The sequence below is a fragment of the Bubalus bubalis genome, chromosome 22, assembly GCF_019923935.1.
Source record: "Bubalus bubalis isolate 160015118507 breed Murrah chromosome 22, NDDB_SH_1, whole genome shotgun sequence".
Lineage (NCBI taxonomy): Eukaryota > Metazoa > Chordata > Mammalia > Artiodactyla > Bovidae > Bubalus > Bubalus bubalis.
Genome location: NC_059178.1, coordinates 18,374,397 through 18,392,130, shown reverse-complemented (window position 1 = coordinate 18,392,130; position 17,734 = coordinate 18,374,397). Strand labels below are relative to the sequence as shown.

The 17,734-nt window shown below is 37.7% G+C and overlaps 1 long non-coding RNA gene across 1 annotated transcript in view; it reads left to right on the top strand.

The window, feature by feature from the left end:
• Window positions 1–17,231, top strand: part of LOC123331140 — a 69,906-nt gene extending 52,675 nt beyond the window's left edge. The window contains exons 2-3 of the long non-coding RNA XR_006547625.2: window positions 15,433–15,510; window positions 16,993–17,231. This is a non-coding gene — a long non-coding RNA (uncharacterized LOC123331140). The remainder of the gene's footprint in view (window positions 1–15,432; window positions 15,511–16,992) is intronic.
• The last annotated feature ends 503 nt before the right edge of the window (window positions 17,232–17,734 follow it).

Sequence of the window (17,734 nt, the reverse complement as noted above, 5' to 3'; positions counted from 1 at the left end):
AAGAGGCTGTCTTTTCTCCATTGTATATTCTTGGCTTCTTTGTCATGGATTAATTGACTGTAGATTTATGGGTTTATCTGAGCTCTCTATTGTATTCCACAACCAGTCTCCTCTTAACTTTCAATGGAATGGGCTCTTTCTATGTAGATATTCCAGACTCTGCTCACTTCCCACTGATTCTGAATAGTATCATACACTTACCTCTGTAAAAAAGAAGCAATAGCAACAACAAAAAAGAAACAACAAACTACCAAGCAACTAAGGCTTTAGATCAGTCTGATACTTTATAGGTTATGCTAATCAAGCACCCTGAGTCTTTGTTCATAAAATATCCCTCATTGTATCTTAAGCTACTCAAGCTAAACCCAGTTGTCGCCTTTCTAAGATTCATCCATGGCTTCTATTTTTGTATGTATTAAATTCTCAGATACCAAATGCTAATGACAAATATTTTTTCGTAATATTAAAAAACTATGTAATCATTCTTTTTAAAAAATAATTTATTTTAATTGTAGGATAATTACAATATTGTACATGGCTTTTGCCATATACCAACATGAATCAGCCACAGATGCACATGTGTCTCCCCCATCCTGAACCTCCCTCCCACCTCCCTCCCCACCCCATCCCTCTGGGTTGTCCCAGAGCACCGGCTTTGAGTGCCCTGCTTCATGCATCGAATTTTTACATATGGTAATATATATGTTTCAATGCTATTTTTTCCAATCATCCCACCCTTGCCTTCTCCCACATAGTTCAAAAGTCTGTTCTTTACATCTGTGTCTCTTTTGCTGCCTTGCATATAGGATCATTGTTACCGTCTTTCTAAATTCCATATATATGTGTTAATATACTGTATTGGTGTTTCTCTTTCTGACTTGACTGAGAGGCCAACTAAAACCTGTTGGAAATATTTGCACAGAGCTGTATTTTTAAAAATAAGAATTATATGAGGCAATATTCAAAACTCTATGAAAGAGTTTTATGACTGATTACTAAAGTATGCCCTGAGCTCTTGAGGGCTAGATTTTGGCACTCATGTTATATATATGCTATATGTGTGTGTGTTAGTCACTCAGTTAGTCCAGTTGTGTTCCATGGACTGTAGCCCGCCAGGCTCCTCTGTCCATGGGATTTTCCAGGCAAGAATACTGGAATGGGTAGCCATTCCCTTCTCCGGGAATTTCCCCTTCCCATGGATTGAACCCGGATCTCTTGCATTGCATTAGGATCCTTTACCATCTGAGCCACCTTTTTCCTGAATTTTATGAGAAATCCTGTATGACACAGACACAGTATTAAATTACTGTCTTCCTTGATTAAGTACAACAAATTCCCTGAACTTTCACATTGGCTGCTGACTCTACATTAGTTTTCTTGTAGGTACTGTCTTTCTCACTCTCTGTTGTACTCCATTCTCCCTCCTTTGTAACTTTCAGTCCACCTACTGATTTTTTTCCTTTAATTTTTGGTAGCTTTAGCTACTTGACCTATTTCTGACTAAATGTCTAGTCTCTAGGACATGGTATTCAACTCTTTTGTGCATTTGAATAATATGTAAACATTTTCCAAGATACACATTACCAAAGAATCTGACACATTAGGTTTATGATGTGGCCAAAGATTTTATACTTTTATAAAGGTGCCTGCTGCTGCTGCTGCTAAGTCACTTCAGTCGTGTCCGACTCTGTGTAACCCCATAGACAGCAGCCACCAGGCTCCCCCGTCCCTGGGATTCTCCAGGCAAGAACACTGGAGTGGGTTGCCATTTCCTTCTCCAATGCATGAAAGTGAAAAGTGAAAGTGAAGTCGCTCAGTCGTGTCTGACTCCCAGCAACCCCATGGATTGCAGCCTACCAGGCTCCTCCATCCATGGGATTTTCCAGGCAAAGTTCTGGAGCGGGGTGCCATTGCCTTGTCTGATAAAGGTGCCTAGGTAAAGTTAATAACATAAAATAAAACAGTACCATAACCTATATTTCTATTAACAATTTCCTCAAATTCAAGTATTTTAAAATTTTTTGGCTCCCACTGAAATTTTGAACAATTTTGAAACTAGAAAATGTGGATGTATAGATGTAAGCTCAACATTCTTTATAAAAAAAGATAAAAATATAATCAAAATTTGCCTATGATAATCAACTGGAAAAAAAGTGGTGAAACTCTATATCATCTGAAATTTGTTCAGATGAAAAATAATATTTGTTCTAAATAAATTTCAAATGAAGCTTGTTCTAGATTCAGTTACCTTGGAAAACTTTGAAGGTACACACACATATATTACTTTCATGATATACACAGAATAATTTGAAAGGACTATTAAGATCCATTAGGGTATTAGATCTTCAATAAATATAGTTTTAAATAAAAACATTATATTTTTACCAAGTGGTGGTCAGACTGAGCCTAGTTTGATAAATAAGCAAGAATAATTACAGTTGAAACAGTTCTAGGAAAATAAAGTTCTTAGAAAATACACTAGTTTCCCCAAATTCCATATAAAACCGGAAAGTGTAATGAAATAGCAAAACAATAACAGCACCAAACAGGTAAGATTTATGACAGAATGGGGTAATAGGATATCCTTGTAGATCTAAAATACAAGCAGATAGAAGCAAATTGTGAAATGTGAAAAAGTCTACATTCTCTAAACATCTGCACAGAAGAGAAAGGAATGAGATGTCTAATGTATATGAGGTCATAATAAGCCCCAAACACTGTCAACACGTATTCACTGAAAAGCATGGAAAGATGAGAGAATAACAATTGAAAATGGAAGGGTTATTGTACAGAGCAATAATAGGTCACAACAGAGCCTGCAGTCTGGTCCCATGTAATCTTTAAACTGTGTGCCCTCCTTTGGGGGCATGTGACACAACATTAAAGAGTAATTGAGCATAACAGAAATGGTAGATAAGAAAAATGAAGATCTAAATAAAAGTCAGATGGGAAATAGGATCTTAAAAAACTCAAAAAATAAAAACTTATATTTTAAATGATGTTCAAGCAATAGAGGGAGCTCATTTTGATTAGAAAGGCAATTTTGAAGTGTGCCTCTTTTCTAAAGTTTTAAGAAAACTGATTTGATATAACAGACAGACACCAGAAAGATATCAAGGTAAATTTCATAAAAGTTACTAAAAGAAAAAAAAAGAATAAGGAATAGAAAAATATTCTTACAAAAAATAAAATCAGGTAAAAAAGACATACTGCAATGTAGTGTTATATTTTAATTTTTATTGAGATATAGTTGATATATATATAGTGTATCTTTAGGTGCTGCAATGAACCATTAAAATGTAGGATTATAATTGCAATGTGCAATTTTAAAATTAGTTTTAAAATTATATAAAATTAGAATAAATCATAATTTTAATAACTTAGACACGAGTTAATAGAATTCAGGAAACAGAAACAAAAATTAAGACTCACTTTTGAAGACTACACTGAAAGATAAAGCACAAAAGAATGAATAAATCCATCAAATAATACATTGAAATAAATGGAAGGTGAAAAGAAGATAAAAAAATAATAAAGAGATAAAAAGTATTTGAGAAAAAGTGACAAATATTGAAGAGAGACAATGAAGATCCAACATACAAACAATAGGAGCTCTTGAAGGAGAAAAAAATCCAAAATGAACAAACCCCTAAAATATGGAAACAATAAATCAAGAAAATCCACAATAAAAACGAAACCACTTATAGAAATAGCATACAGTGTACTTGAAAATATTAACCCAGAATGACCATAAAAGTGGTACAAGAATGGGGAAAATCTGAGTAGAAAATCAACAACAACAAAAAGTGTTAAAACATTTTAAGAATCATTATTAATAGTGGTAATATTAGAATTATTTAGTCTACTCTGTGTGAAAAGTTAAAACAAATGCCTTTGAGTGAAATAAATTGCCCTTGAAATTCTTTGTGTAGTAGAAAGAAAATGTAAACTAGAAGTTAAGTTCAAAATTCCATGGTTCTGAACTTGAATTAAAAATATCAGTCTGGCTTCCTTTGTGGCTCAGCTGGTAAAGAATCCACCTGCAATGCGGGGACCTGGGTTTGATCCCTGGGTTGGGAAGATCCCCTGCAGAAGGGAAAGGCTACTCACTCCAGGATTCTGGCCTGGAGAATTCCAAAGACTGTATAGGCTATGGGGTCAAAAAGAGTTGGGCACAACTGAGTGACTTTCACTTTCACTTTCAAATTGAATTCAAAATATGAATATAAATAGCTTGACTCTAACCACTCAAAAGGCCTAGTAACAATAACCAACCCAGTAGCAATGAGCATCCCTATGGTCTTGAAGGAGAAGGCAATGGCACCCTTGTTCCAGGGACGGGAGAGCCTGATGGGCTGCCGTCTATGGGGTCGCACAGAGTCGGACACAACTGAAGTGACTTAGCAGCTGCATGGTCTTGAAAATAAATAGAAGGTGGAAAAGACGGAAGGAATGAAGAAAGAAAGAAAAGAAGGCAGGAAGAAGAAGGAAGGAAGGAGGGAAGGGAGACAGGGAGGGGAAGAGAGAGAGGGGAAGGAGAGAGTAAGGGGGTGGGAAAGGGAGGGTGGATGAAGGAAGGGAAAAGAAGGAGGGAAGCAGAGCTTTGTGGAGAAATTTTAATTTTGGTTTCTAGAATGTTTTTACTTCAATAACAATAAGCATTACAATGTACTGAAACTCTTCAAATATATTTACATCCATTGATTGCTAATGACAAATTTTAAAATCTCACGTTTTAAGAAAAGAGAATTGAGTAAATTAAAAAAAAGATAAAACAGAATACATTTGAATCAGTTCTAATGAGGTGGATGAAACTGGAGCCTGCTATACAGAGTGAAGTAAGCCAGAAAGAAAAACACCAATACAGTATACTAATGCATATATATGGAATTTAGAAAGATGGTAACAATAACCCTGTATACGAGAAAGCAAAAGAGACACTGATGTATAGAACAGTCTTTTGGACTCTGTGGGAGAGGGAGAGGGTGAGATGATTTGGGAGAATGACATTGAAATATGTATAATATCATATATGAAATGAGTCACCAGTCCAGGTTCGATGCACGATACTGGATGCTTGGGGCTGGTGCACTGGGATGACCCAGAGGGATGGTATGGGGAGGGAGGAGGGAGGAGGGTTCAGGATGGGGAACACATGTATGCCTGTGGCGGATTCATTTCGCTATATGGCAGAACCAATACAATATTGTAAAGTTTAAAAATAAAATAAAATAAAAAAAACAGTTATTCTAACTTTTCTACTTTTCTATGTGCATTGTAGTAGCAGGTGATCAAATAGTAGAGACAGGAGGTGAGGGAAGCATTTTCTTATAAAGTTAATATAACTTGTAAGGGTAAATAAAATGATATAATTAAAATGTCATCATCTTGCAATCCTGGCAATGGATGTAGACATTGCTTGTCAACTTTTCCTAACATCACTGAAAGAGACAAAATCAGGTGTTATATTTTGCCTATAGTCTTGCAATACAGTATTTATGGTTTTACCAAAGAAATTACACATAAGAACAATTCAGTTTTTGTCCTCTTGTGTTTGCTCAAAATTATGCTAATAAATCTTTTTAACACATAGATATCAAAGAAAGAAATTAGGAGCTACAAAACAAATTTCTAGTTTTAGCTCCATAAGTTTTGGCACTTATGAAATGAAGCATTTGAACTAAGTGTTATCTCTCTGTGTGTATTTTCATATATGTGTGTTTCTCATTTCTAAACATTCTAGAATTTTACTATCTTGTCAGTTTTATTAAATACCAGGTAAAAAATAAAATTTCCAAGTATAACCATTTTTAAAAATCACATTTTATACTTTCAAAATTATTTTACATATATTATCCCATTTAATCCTTAAATCAATGCTTAGAGACAGGTCAGAGCCAGAATGTGCAACAGAAACATGGGATTTAAGCAGTATGGGGAGTAAACTGGTGCAGTAAGTCTTGAAAATATAGTTTTTGTTACTCATTTAGCAAAATATACAAACAAAAAATAAAGCACTTTCTTTTTTTTTTTAATTTTATTTTTAAACTTTACAAAATTGTATTAGTTTTGCCAAATATCAAAATGAATCTGCCACAGGTATACATGTGTTCCCCATCCTGAACCCTCCTCCCTCCTCCCTCCCCATACCATCCCTCTGGGTCATCCCAGTGCACTAGCCCCAAGCATCCAGTATCTTGCCCATGGCATTGAAACATGTAAAATATCATGTATGAAACAAGTTGCCAGTCCAGGTTCGAAGCACTTTCTTTTCTGTTGTATTTAGAGGAAATAAAACATATGACCTCTCTTTAAAAAGGAATTGCTGACCTTTAAGATTCTAGTAGGGCAAAGGCTAATAGAGTTTTGCCAAGAGAACACACTGGTCATAGCAAACACCCTCTTCCAACAACACAAGAGAAGACTCTACACATGGACATCACCAGATGGTCAATATTGAAATCAGATTGATTATATTCTTTGCAGCCAAAGATGGAGAAGCTCTATACAGTCAGCAAAAACAAGACCGGGAGCTGACTGTGGCTCAGATCAGGAACTCCTTATTGCCAAATTCAGACATAAATTGAAGAAAGTGGGGAAAACCACTAGACCATTCAGGTATGACCTAAATCAAATCCCTTATGATTATACAGTGGATGTGAGAAATAGATTTAAGGGACTAGATCTGATAGACAGAGTACCTGATGAACTATGGATGGAGGTTCGTGGCATTGTACAGGAGAAAGGGATCAAGACCATCCCCATGGAAAAGAAATACAAAAAAGCAAAATGGCTGTCTGAGGAGGCCTTACAAATAGCTGTGAAAAGAAGAGAAGCGAAAAGCAAAGGAGAAAAGGAAAGATATAAGCATCTGAATGCAAAGTTCCAAAGAATAGCAAGGAGAAATAAGAAAACCTTCCTCAGTGATCAATGCAAAGAAATAGAGGAAAACAACAGAATGGGAAAGACTAGAGATCTCTTCAAGAAAATTAGAGATACCAAGGGAACATTTCATGCAAAGGTGGGCTTGATAAAGGACAGAAATGGTATGGACCTAACAGAAGCAGAAGATACTAAGAAGAGGTGGCAAGAATACACAGAAGAACTGTACAAAAAGATCTTCATGACCCAGATAACCACGATGGTGTGATCACTCACCTAGAGCCAGACATCCTGGATTGTGAAGTCAAGTGGGCCTTAGAAAGCATCACTATGAACAAAGCTAGTGGAGGTGATGGCATTCCAGTTGAGCTATTCCAAATCCTGAAAGATGATGCTGTGAAAGTGCTGCACTCAATATGCCAGCAAATTTGGAAAACTCAGCAGTGGCCACAGGACTGGAAAATGTCAGTTTTTATTCCAATCCCAAAAAAGGCAATGCCAAAGAATGCTCAAACCACCGCACAATTGCACTCATCTCACATGCTAGTAAAGTAATGCTCAAAATTCTCCAAGCCAGACTTCAGCAGTACATGAACCGTGAACTTCCAGATGTTCAAGCTGGTTTTAGAAAAGGCAGAGGAACCAGAGATCAAATTGCCAACATCCGCTGGATCATGGAAAAAGCAAGAGAGTTCCAGAAAAACATCTATTTCTGCTTTATTGACTATGCCAAAGCCTTTGACTGTGTAGATCACAATAAACTGTGGAAAATTCTGAAAGAGATGGGAATACCAGACCACCTGACCTGCCTCTTGAGAAACCTATATTCAGGTCAGGAAGCAGCAGTTAGAACTGGTTAGACATGGAACAACAGACTGGTTCCAAATAGGAAAAGGAGTTTGTCAAGGCTGTATATTGTCACCCTGTTTATTTAACTTATATGCAGAGTACATCATGAGAAATGCTGGGCTGGAAGAAGCACAAGCTGGAATCAAGATTGCCAGGAGAAATATCAATAACCTCAGATATGCAGATGACACCACCCTTATGGCAGAAAATGAAGAGGAACTAAAAAGCCTCTTGATGAAAGTGAAGGAGGAGAGTGAAAAAGACCTTGTTGGCTTAAAGCTCAACATTCAGAAAACGAAGATCATGGCATCTGGTCCCATCACTTCATGGGAAATAGATGGGGAAACAGTGGAAACAGTGTCAGACTTTATTTTTTTTGGGCTCCAAAATTACTACAGATGGTGACTGGAGCCATGAAATTAAAAGACGCTTACTCCTTAGAAGGAAAGTTTCAACCAACCTAGATAGCATATTGAAAAGCAGAGACATTACTTTGCCAACAAAGGTCCATCTAGTCAAGGCTATAGTTTTTCTAGTAGTCATGTATGGTTGTGAGAGTTGGACTGTGAAGAAGGCTGAGTGCCGAAGAATTGATGCTTTTGAACTGTGTGTTGAAGAAGACTCTTAAGAGTCCCTTGGACTGGAAGGAATCCAACCAGTCCATTCTAAAGGAGATCAGTCCTGGGTGTTCTTTGGAAGGACTGATGCTAAAGCTGAAAGTCCAATCCTTTGGCCACCTCATGCGAAGAGCTGACTCATTGGAAAAGACTCTGATGCTGGGAGGGATTGGGGGCAGGAGGAGAAGGGGACGACAGAGGATGAGATGGCTGGATGGCATCACCGACTCGTTGGACATGAGCGTGGGTGAACTCCAGGAGTTGGTGATGGACAGGGAGGCCTGGCATGCTGCAATTCATGGGATTGCAAAGAGTTGGACATGACTGAACGACTGAACGGAACTGAAGTTTCTAGTAACCATAATTATCATTGAAAGAAAAGTGAAAGTGTAAGTCGTGCAGTTGTGTTCGACTTCTTGTGACCCCATGGACTAATCCGTGGAATTCTCCAGGCCAGAATACTGGAGTGGGTTGCCTTTCCCTTCTCTAGAGTATCTTCCCAACCCAGGGATTGGACTCAGGTCTCCCGTGTTGCAGGCAGAATTTTTACCACCTGAACCACAAGGGAAGCCCATAATTATCATTGAGGAAGGGCAAATAATTTTTATTTAGTATTTATATTTTTAAAGGACATTGGGCTTAGGTGCTATTTAGTTGAATTGAAGCTCAGAATGACAGAGAAACAGGAGAAATAAGATTTGACAGGAAAGCAATTCTGAGGGAAAGAATTAAGGTTATAAGATACTGATTGGTCCAGGGCATTGGGCGTCTGGATCCCATCCCTGAAAGTGGCCTTGTAGTTCATCTTTGGCCTTAGAAGTGTAAGAGCTAGGACAGTCAAGCAAGGATCCTTGGGAAAAGTGCTATTTCAGTGCCCAGAAACCACATTGGATTAGAGAAAAATCTCACATTTCTTAGCCCAAATTCTTCCAACTCAAGCAGTCTGCAATTCAGTGAGTTGGGAATTCACACTGCCTATGCTTAAAGGTTTAAATTACTGAAGGTATAGTTTTTGAGTGGAAACACTTAAGTCCTTGAATTAAATCATGTGGCTGTTCAATGAGAAATCTGCTCTGCCACATACTACACACTCAGAAACTTAAAAACTTTCAGGTTTACTCAAAAAGGTGAGTGTGGGAAAGGAGCACCATTTTTTGGGCAAGAATGGGCAGCTAAACTGAAAATAAGCTGAAAAAAGGGCTAAGCTGAAAATAAGCTGAAAAAAGGGCTTCCCAGGTGACTCAGATGGTAAAGTGTCTGCCTGCAATGTGAGAGACCCGAGTTCAATCCCTGGGTCAGGAAGATCCCCTGGAGAAGGAAGTGGCAACCCACACCAATACTCTTGCCTGGAAAATCCCATGGACAGAAGATCCTGGTAGGCTACAGTCCACGGGGTCGAAAAGAGTAAGTAAGACACAACTGAGTGACGTCACTTTCACTTTCACAAGCTGACAGTGGAGGATGGTACATGCCCCTACAGCAGAGGGGACGGGCAGTGCTGGGACAGGAACTGGTCAGGGTGAGCTAACTGGATGATGTCATGTTCTTAAGGAGAATGCCGTCATTTCAGCTACTCTGAGGGGCTTGGGCAAGATCCAGGAGGTTTCACTAACAGAAGATCTGGTTATTTGTTTACCTGCGAGGAAACTAAGTCTTTAAGTATGATTAGGTGGGTGATATTATCTGTTTTCAGAGTTACAAGACAAAAAACCTTTTGTTATTTTTTTTTAAAGGACTCAAGATAGTGTCTGGGTTGTGAAATTTGGGCAGCCTTGGGTTTATTTAAGACAATTGCATGGAGTTCTGTGCTGGGAAGGATCAGCAGTTAGTTTAATGCTCTTCTGTGACCATCTTTTTTTGTTTGTTTGTTTGTTTTTAGTTGCTCAGTTGTGCCCAACTCTTTGGAACTGTATGGATTGTAGCCCACCAGGCTTCTGTATCCATGGGACTCTCCAGGCCAGGATATTGGAGTGGGTTGCTATTCTCTTCTCCAGGGGATTTTCCTGACCCAGGGATTGAACCTGAGTCTCCTGCAGTGATTGTCTTTAGTTTGTTAATAATTTCACAACAACATCCATGCTTTTATTTTTCAGTGAGCCTCACTAATTATGTAGTTCCAATTCTTAGAGAAAGTAACATAGTAAATGCTAATTTTCAAGACTTTATGTCATGGGCTAGAGTTTTGGGCAGTAATTTTGTCCTAGTAGGTAAATATAGTGCAACACAGGCTAGAAGAGAAAACTAATATTGTAAACTTGGCTGACACAATTGAGACTAAAAAGCAGAATATGTTTAGTGGGCTGAGGATATGAAGGGACTTGCTTAAGACTCACTAGGTAGAGGACTAAAGGCTATAAAGATGAGTAGCAGATATAGGGTTTTAGATATACTACCTAACCTGTCATAGTTAGGCTGTTTCAGAGATGAAATGAGGCTCATATTGCAGATGATAATTGTAAACTTTTCCCAAATTTTGGCTGCCGTATGCCAGGCTTCCCTGTCCTTCACTATCTCCCAGAATTTGCTCAAATTCATATCCATTGAGTTGGTGATGCCATCCAACCATCTCATTCTCTGTTGCCCCCTTCTCCTGCCCTCAATCTTTCCCAGCATAAGGGTCTTTTCCTATAAGTCAGCTCTTCGAATCAGGTGGCCAAAGTATTGGAGCTTCAGCATCAGTCCTTCCAATGAATATTCAGAGTTGATTTCTTTTAGAGTTGGCTTTTTTGATCTCCTTGCTGTCTGAGGGACTCTCAGAAGTCTTTAGGACCACTGTGTGCAACCATCAATTCTTCAGTGCTCAGCCTTCTTTATGGTCCAACTCACATCTGTACATGACTACTGGGAAAACCATAGCTTTGACTATATGGACATTTGTTGGCAAAGTGATACAGTATCTAGGTTTGTCATAGCTATTCTTCCAAGGAACAAGCATCTTTTACTTTCACGACTGCAGTCACTGTCTGCAGTGATTTTGGAGCCCAAGAAAATAAAGTTTCTCACTGTTTCCATTTTTTCCCCATCTGTTTGCCATGAAGTGATCAGACCAGATGCCATGATGTTAGTTTCTTGGATGTTACATTTTAAGCCAGCGTTTTCACTCCCCTCTTTCTCCCTCATAAAGAGGTCTTTAGTTCTTCTTCACTTTCTGCCATAAGGGGGGTATCATCTGCATATCTGAGGCTGTTGATATTTCTCCTGGCAATCATGATTCCAGTTTGTGATTCATCTAGCTCAACATTTCACATGATGTTTTCAATTGATGGTTTCAAACTTCACAGAAGTTAAATAAGCAGGGTGACAATATACAGCCTTGACATACTCCTTTCCTGATTTTGAACCAGCCTGTTGTTCCATGTGAGGTTCTAACTTTTGCTTCTTGACCTGCATACAGATTTCTCAGGAGGCAGGTAAGGTGGTCATCACTTTAAGAATTTTCCATAGTTTGTTGTGATCCACACAAAGGCTTTAGTGTAGTCAATGAAGAAGAAGTAGACATTTTTCTGAAATTTCCTTGCTTTTTCTATGATCCAACAGATTTGTTGGCAATTTGATCTCTGGTTCCTCTGCCTTTTCTAAATCCAGCTTGTACATCTGGAAGTTCTCAGTTCATGTACTGTTGAAGCCTGCCTTGAAGGATTTTGAGCATTACTTTGCTAGCATGTGAAATGAGCACAGTTGTTTGGTACTTTAGATGTATCCAGTTTGCCCCTAGTATAATAGGCCAGGCAAAACAAGGACACTAAAACTGAACTCTTCTGCTGCTTCTACTTTTTCTCTCCCACCCAGCTGTTTTCAACCTGCCTTTCCTATAATTCTCTTACCACCACAACGCAAGGAGCTTTATATCCTCCATAAAGATCAGGATTCCAGCCTCTGCCCTTGCAAGACTTGTTGCTTCTTCTCTTACTAGTATTTGACTTGATTTTCCCATTTGGACTTTGCTGTAGTTCCATTCAGTGTCACCCATTGTCTCTGAAGATATTTTCTTTCCCTTATGTTTACCAGCAGAGAAACCTATTCCTGACCTTTGCCACATAATCAACATTTAACTGAGTCCCTTGGGGAAATTGTACCTGTTCAGTCCAAAATCAAGGCACTCTTTAGAGGATCAACAAAACTAATGAAAGAGGCTTTCCTAAGATGTCTCTTAGTAAAGAAAATTTAGAATCTCCTCGGACTTCCTTGAATGAAGAAAACAGCTAAATTGACAATGGCCACTTAAAATAAATTTATCCTTGAGGTTTCTTTCTTAGAAAGGCCAAGAAAGATGGCCACATTAAGAAACTCCTGCAGCAATATGCTCATTCCACCATAAGTAAAACAAAAAAACAAACCAAGGCTGTTAGTTACAGGACATCCCAGAGATTAATTATCATAGGCCAGTGTAAAATAGGAGGTAGTATATACTAGAGACAGAAGAGATTTATCCCTATGCTGGCTCTCTGAACAGTAGTAGCCAACAATTCATTATAGAGATTCCAAATTAAGATACCCCTCTGAGGTATTTGTGAAGCTCTTGTCAAACTTAATGATGCCTAATGTGTTTGGTTAGTTTAAGTTGCTGAAAATAATACTCAGAGCTTAATGGTCTTAAATAGTCTTCCAGATGAACCTATCTGTGTAGTGCCTCAAGGTGTGCCTGGGAATATGGGTCACTGGTATCAAGACCTTTCCTCAGATAAAATAGAAAGACAATGCAAAGTAGAAGGTCCTTGACCAAGTGGAATTTAATTTATAATATGGCTCTCCAACTCCCACTAGAACAGGAATATAAACCAGCAAGGCAGGCCAAAAGTCCAGTATAATTAATTACAGACCAAATCAGATAACTCAATCTTATGATATCTTCAGATGCTCAGTCGTGTCGGACTCTTTTGACCCCAGGGACTCTAGCTTGCCAGGCTCCTCTGTCCATGAGATTCTCCTAGCAAGAATACCGGAGTGGGGTGCCATTTCCTCTTCAGGGGATCTTCCTGACCCAGGGATCAAACCCACGTCTCTTACATCTCCTGCACTGGCAGGTGGATTCTTTACCACTAGCGCCACCTGTGAAGCCCAATGTCCTCAGTGCCTTAACATTATCTCAGTTTGCATAGGGCACAACACACAACATAGGTGCCTCAGTGACACCTATTGAGAGATTGAAGTCACGTTGTTCATCATAAAGTTTTGGCTTGTCTCTTTCTTACCACATTTATAAAATTTTGGCTGCCCTATGTAAATATAAGCAGATTTATTTGGACAGGCACAGAAGTGAAAGTGCTAATATTTAGTCATGTACACAATGTGTTAGACACGTCTAGGTACTTTACTGATATTATATCACTTGAGGAGAGAACCTCTGTGCAGTTATTATTTCCATATTACACATGAAAATACTGAGGAAGAGAAATCAAGCAATTTTCCAAACTCAAATGAGTTTTAACTGCAAGGGTCAGCATTTAATTACAGAAATTAAATGACATAGGAAAATCTCTTGTAGTGAGTAAAAAACATAAAATATAAAGGCATTGTCACTGAATGGCTTTTCATGTTTAGCAAATTGTGACATTCATTTGATATTGTAATGCTTGAATTAGGTCTTTCTCCCAAGAGCAGCAACACAGATCAGATAAATACTTTAGCTAGAAAGATCCAACCTAAGGGAAAAGTACACACCACACCACACACACACACAATGTTTAACACTAAGAAACACTGCTTAAAACAGGATGGAAATGGAGGCTAGAGAGGTGCAAAACAACTAATGAGTAACTGTCATCTACAATTTCCAGTAAATAGAGAAGGCCAGAATATTACCCCAGTACTGATTCTAGTCTCTACTGCATTGGTGATGAATTCAATTTAATTATATTTTAAGCATCGACTTTTGTAAGGCAGTACACTAGGCATTGATGATATTCCATAGAAATTCAAGTAAATCTTGGTCCTGTTCTCATTATGCTGCTGCTGCTAAGTCGCTTCAGTCGTGTCCAACTCTGTGCGACCCCATAGACGGCAGCCCACCAGGCTCCCCCGTCCCTGGGATTCTCCAGGCAAGAACACTAGAGTGGGTTGCCATTTCCTTCTCCAGTTCTCATTATAGTTTCAATCTAATATAGAAGGAAAGATTTTTTTTTTTAAAAAGGAGAAGAGATATGGCAAAAAGTATTATAAATATGCTTAGATATTTGCCAACATCTTTGAAGATCTGAAGAAGAGATCATATTAGTTCAGAAGGCTGAGAAAATTAAAATTTCATCAATGATTAATTAAATAACAAATAGTACACATTTTAATGAATAATTAAGGGAAATTCACTTTGGTAAGTGAAATGGAGAGTGGAGAGAATGTCATATAAAAAATATATATTTATAAAGTCACAAAGATAGAAAATCATAATATATGTTAAACTAATTTATCCGATTAGGCTAAAACTCTGTATGTACAGGAATGCTATGTATTTTAGTTCATTTTGGGTGCTATAAAAAAAAGTAAGAGAAACAACATACATTTGTTGCTTACAGTTCTGGATACTAGGAGTTCAAGATCAGTACACCAGCATGGTCAGGTGAGGGCCTGCTCCAAGCCACAGACTTTTTGTTAGAGTCTCACATGGTGGAAGGGGCAAACAAATTACTTGAGGTCTCTTTTATGAGCCCTAATCCCATTCATGAGGGCCCTACCCTCATGACCTAATCATTTCCTAATGGCTCAACCTCTTAATATCATTGCCTTGAAGATTAGGATTTCAACATATGAATTTTGGTGAGTTGGGGGGGCACAGGGCAAACATTAGACTGTTGCCATTGGGGTTAAGACTGAAAAAATAGGTTTAAGTGTTAGTTGCTCAGTCTTGTCCGACTCTTTGTGACCCCATGGAATTCTCCAGGCAAGAATATTGGAGTGGGTTGCCATTTCCTTCTTCAGGGGATCTTTCTGACCCAGAGATTGAACCCATGTCTCCTGCTTTGCAGGCAGATTCATTACCATTTGAGCCACCAGGGAAGCCTCTGCTGATCAAGCGCACAAGCTCCTTTCCTCTTGCTCTTCTTTCTGTTTGGAACTCTTTAACAGTTAAACTTTTCTTGGTTCATTTCAGATGAATTCAGCCATTCAGGTGGACTTCTTATGCATCATTACCTCCTCAGAGATTCCTTCCTTGACTACTGTTCCTAAAGTAAGTATCTCTATTATTATTCACAACCTGTTCTGCTTTATTTTTTTTATAATAATCTGAATTGTTTTCAAGTTATCATAGTTTATTTGTTCGTATCTCCCCTCTCACTAGAATGTAAGATTCTTAAAAATAGATATTATGTTTGTTGCTCACTCTATACATTTCCAAGATCAATGCTAGACATATATCAGTAGCTATATAGCAGTAGCTTAACAAATATTTATTGAATGTATGAGAATATGTTTATGATTTGAGGTAGGGAAGAATTATTTAGGATAGAAGAAGCACACACTATGAGATCATAACATTGATACATTTCATTACATTAAAATTTAAGATGTTTGTGCCAAAAAGCATCTTAAAAATTAAAGCTATGATATTGAAGGAGACTTTTTTACCCATATAGCTAATCTATATCTATGTCTATGCCTATATCTATATCATGAGATCCCAGAAAATAAAAATGAAAATAAAAATGAATTTATGAACAGGTCATTCATAAGAGGAAATAAGAACATCTGTAAATATGTTACTTGTTCAACTTCATTAGTATTCAGGGAATGTAAATTTAAAATTATATCCCCATTAAATTAGTAAAGTATATATCCATACATGCAATAGATAAAGTAGTGTTGATAAGAATATGGGAAGACAAATTCTAATTGACACATACAAAAAAGTGTAATTGGTACAACTACCTGTGTATCCTTGAGAAACTCCTGTGCAGTGGCACAAAATAGTGAACATAAGGGTATATACTGCAGCATCTGTCACTATTATACAATGTTAGAACAGTTTAAATGTCCTCCTAAAAGCAAATGAGCATATAAATTATAATATGTTCATGTGATGGAATACAAACAAATGTCAAGCTAAAAAACAACTAGTAGCTAAGTGATAAGTTTAAATAGGATAGTATTTCTGTAATATTTAAAAATCTAGTAAATATTCTATTTATAGAGTAAGTCTGTTACATACACATGAATTCTGTTCTGAGAGTGTGTTCATAAGTTAATTTGTAAGTGCAACAAAGTTAGCCTAGGTACCCAACTAACACAGTTGGCTATATACTACTGTATAGCCACTTACTTCCAGACATCCTGGGCTTGAAATAAAGATACTGTACTACTCTACTCCATACAGTACTGTACAGTAAAGTACACAAGAACACAGCCACTTGTAGAGGATACACACACATGACAAGGTACATCAGACACGAGAACTGATATGTGAATGCATGTTTGCATCTTTGAAAGTTTTCTGCTTGAAGGTTCATATGTAGGGGACTTACTGTACATAAATATAAGAATATTCTAGCAAAAAATAAAAACTTACAGTGGTTATCTCTGCATGCATGCATGCTCAGCTGCTTCAGTCGTGTCCGACTCTTTGGGACTCCATGGACGATAGCCCACCAAGCTACTCTATCCATGGGATTTTCCAGGCAAGAATACTGGAATGGGTTGCTATTTCTTTCTCTAGGGGATCTTCCCAGCCCAGGAATTGAACCGACATCTCTTATGTCTCCTGCGTTGGCAGGCTTGTTCTTTACCACCGTCACGACCTTGCAAGCCCTGGTTATCTCTGGGAAAAGGGAATTAAATGAGATCATGAAGACATGCATATTTGGATGAATTCTTTAGAAAAAAATTGGGACAAATAATTTGTGAACTTGCTATACCTTTTAAACAATTTTATTAAAATTTTATGTGTTCTGTGTATTATGAATGCTGCCTATCTACACAAACCTTAGATATTATTAATATATAGTTGACATAATGGACTACTTCTAATCTAAACCCACTTACTTTCTTGCAGTTATCTGATAGCCTGAAATCTTGTGTGTGGCTGGTGCTTTCAAAGATGGCTTCTATTCACATTTATGTGCAGGGCTCCGACCATATCTCTAAATATGTGTATTGAAGTTTCTAAAGCCTTCAACTCTGGGTGATGATTAATGCCATCTACTTTAGTGGACTTTACAAAGAGTTAAGTAGTGAGTTATGTAAAATTGTGGTTTGTAAAGAGATGATAATACCTCTTTGTCCCCACAAAATCTTCTTCTTCAGCTTGAAATATAAGTACTACTCAATTCCTTTAAGGTAAATATCATCCTCTTCATTATTCTTCACTGAATTGCAAATTTTGGTGGGGTACAATTTTCATTTCAATTAAGCCCCTAGTGCTTCCGAGTTAATGAATTTATGTGACACTTTCTTCTTGA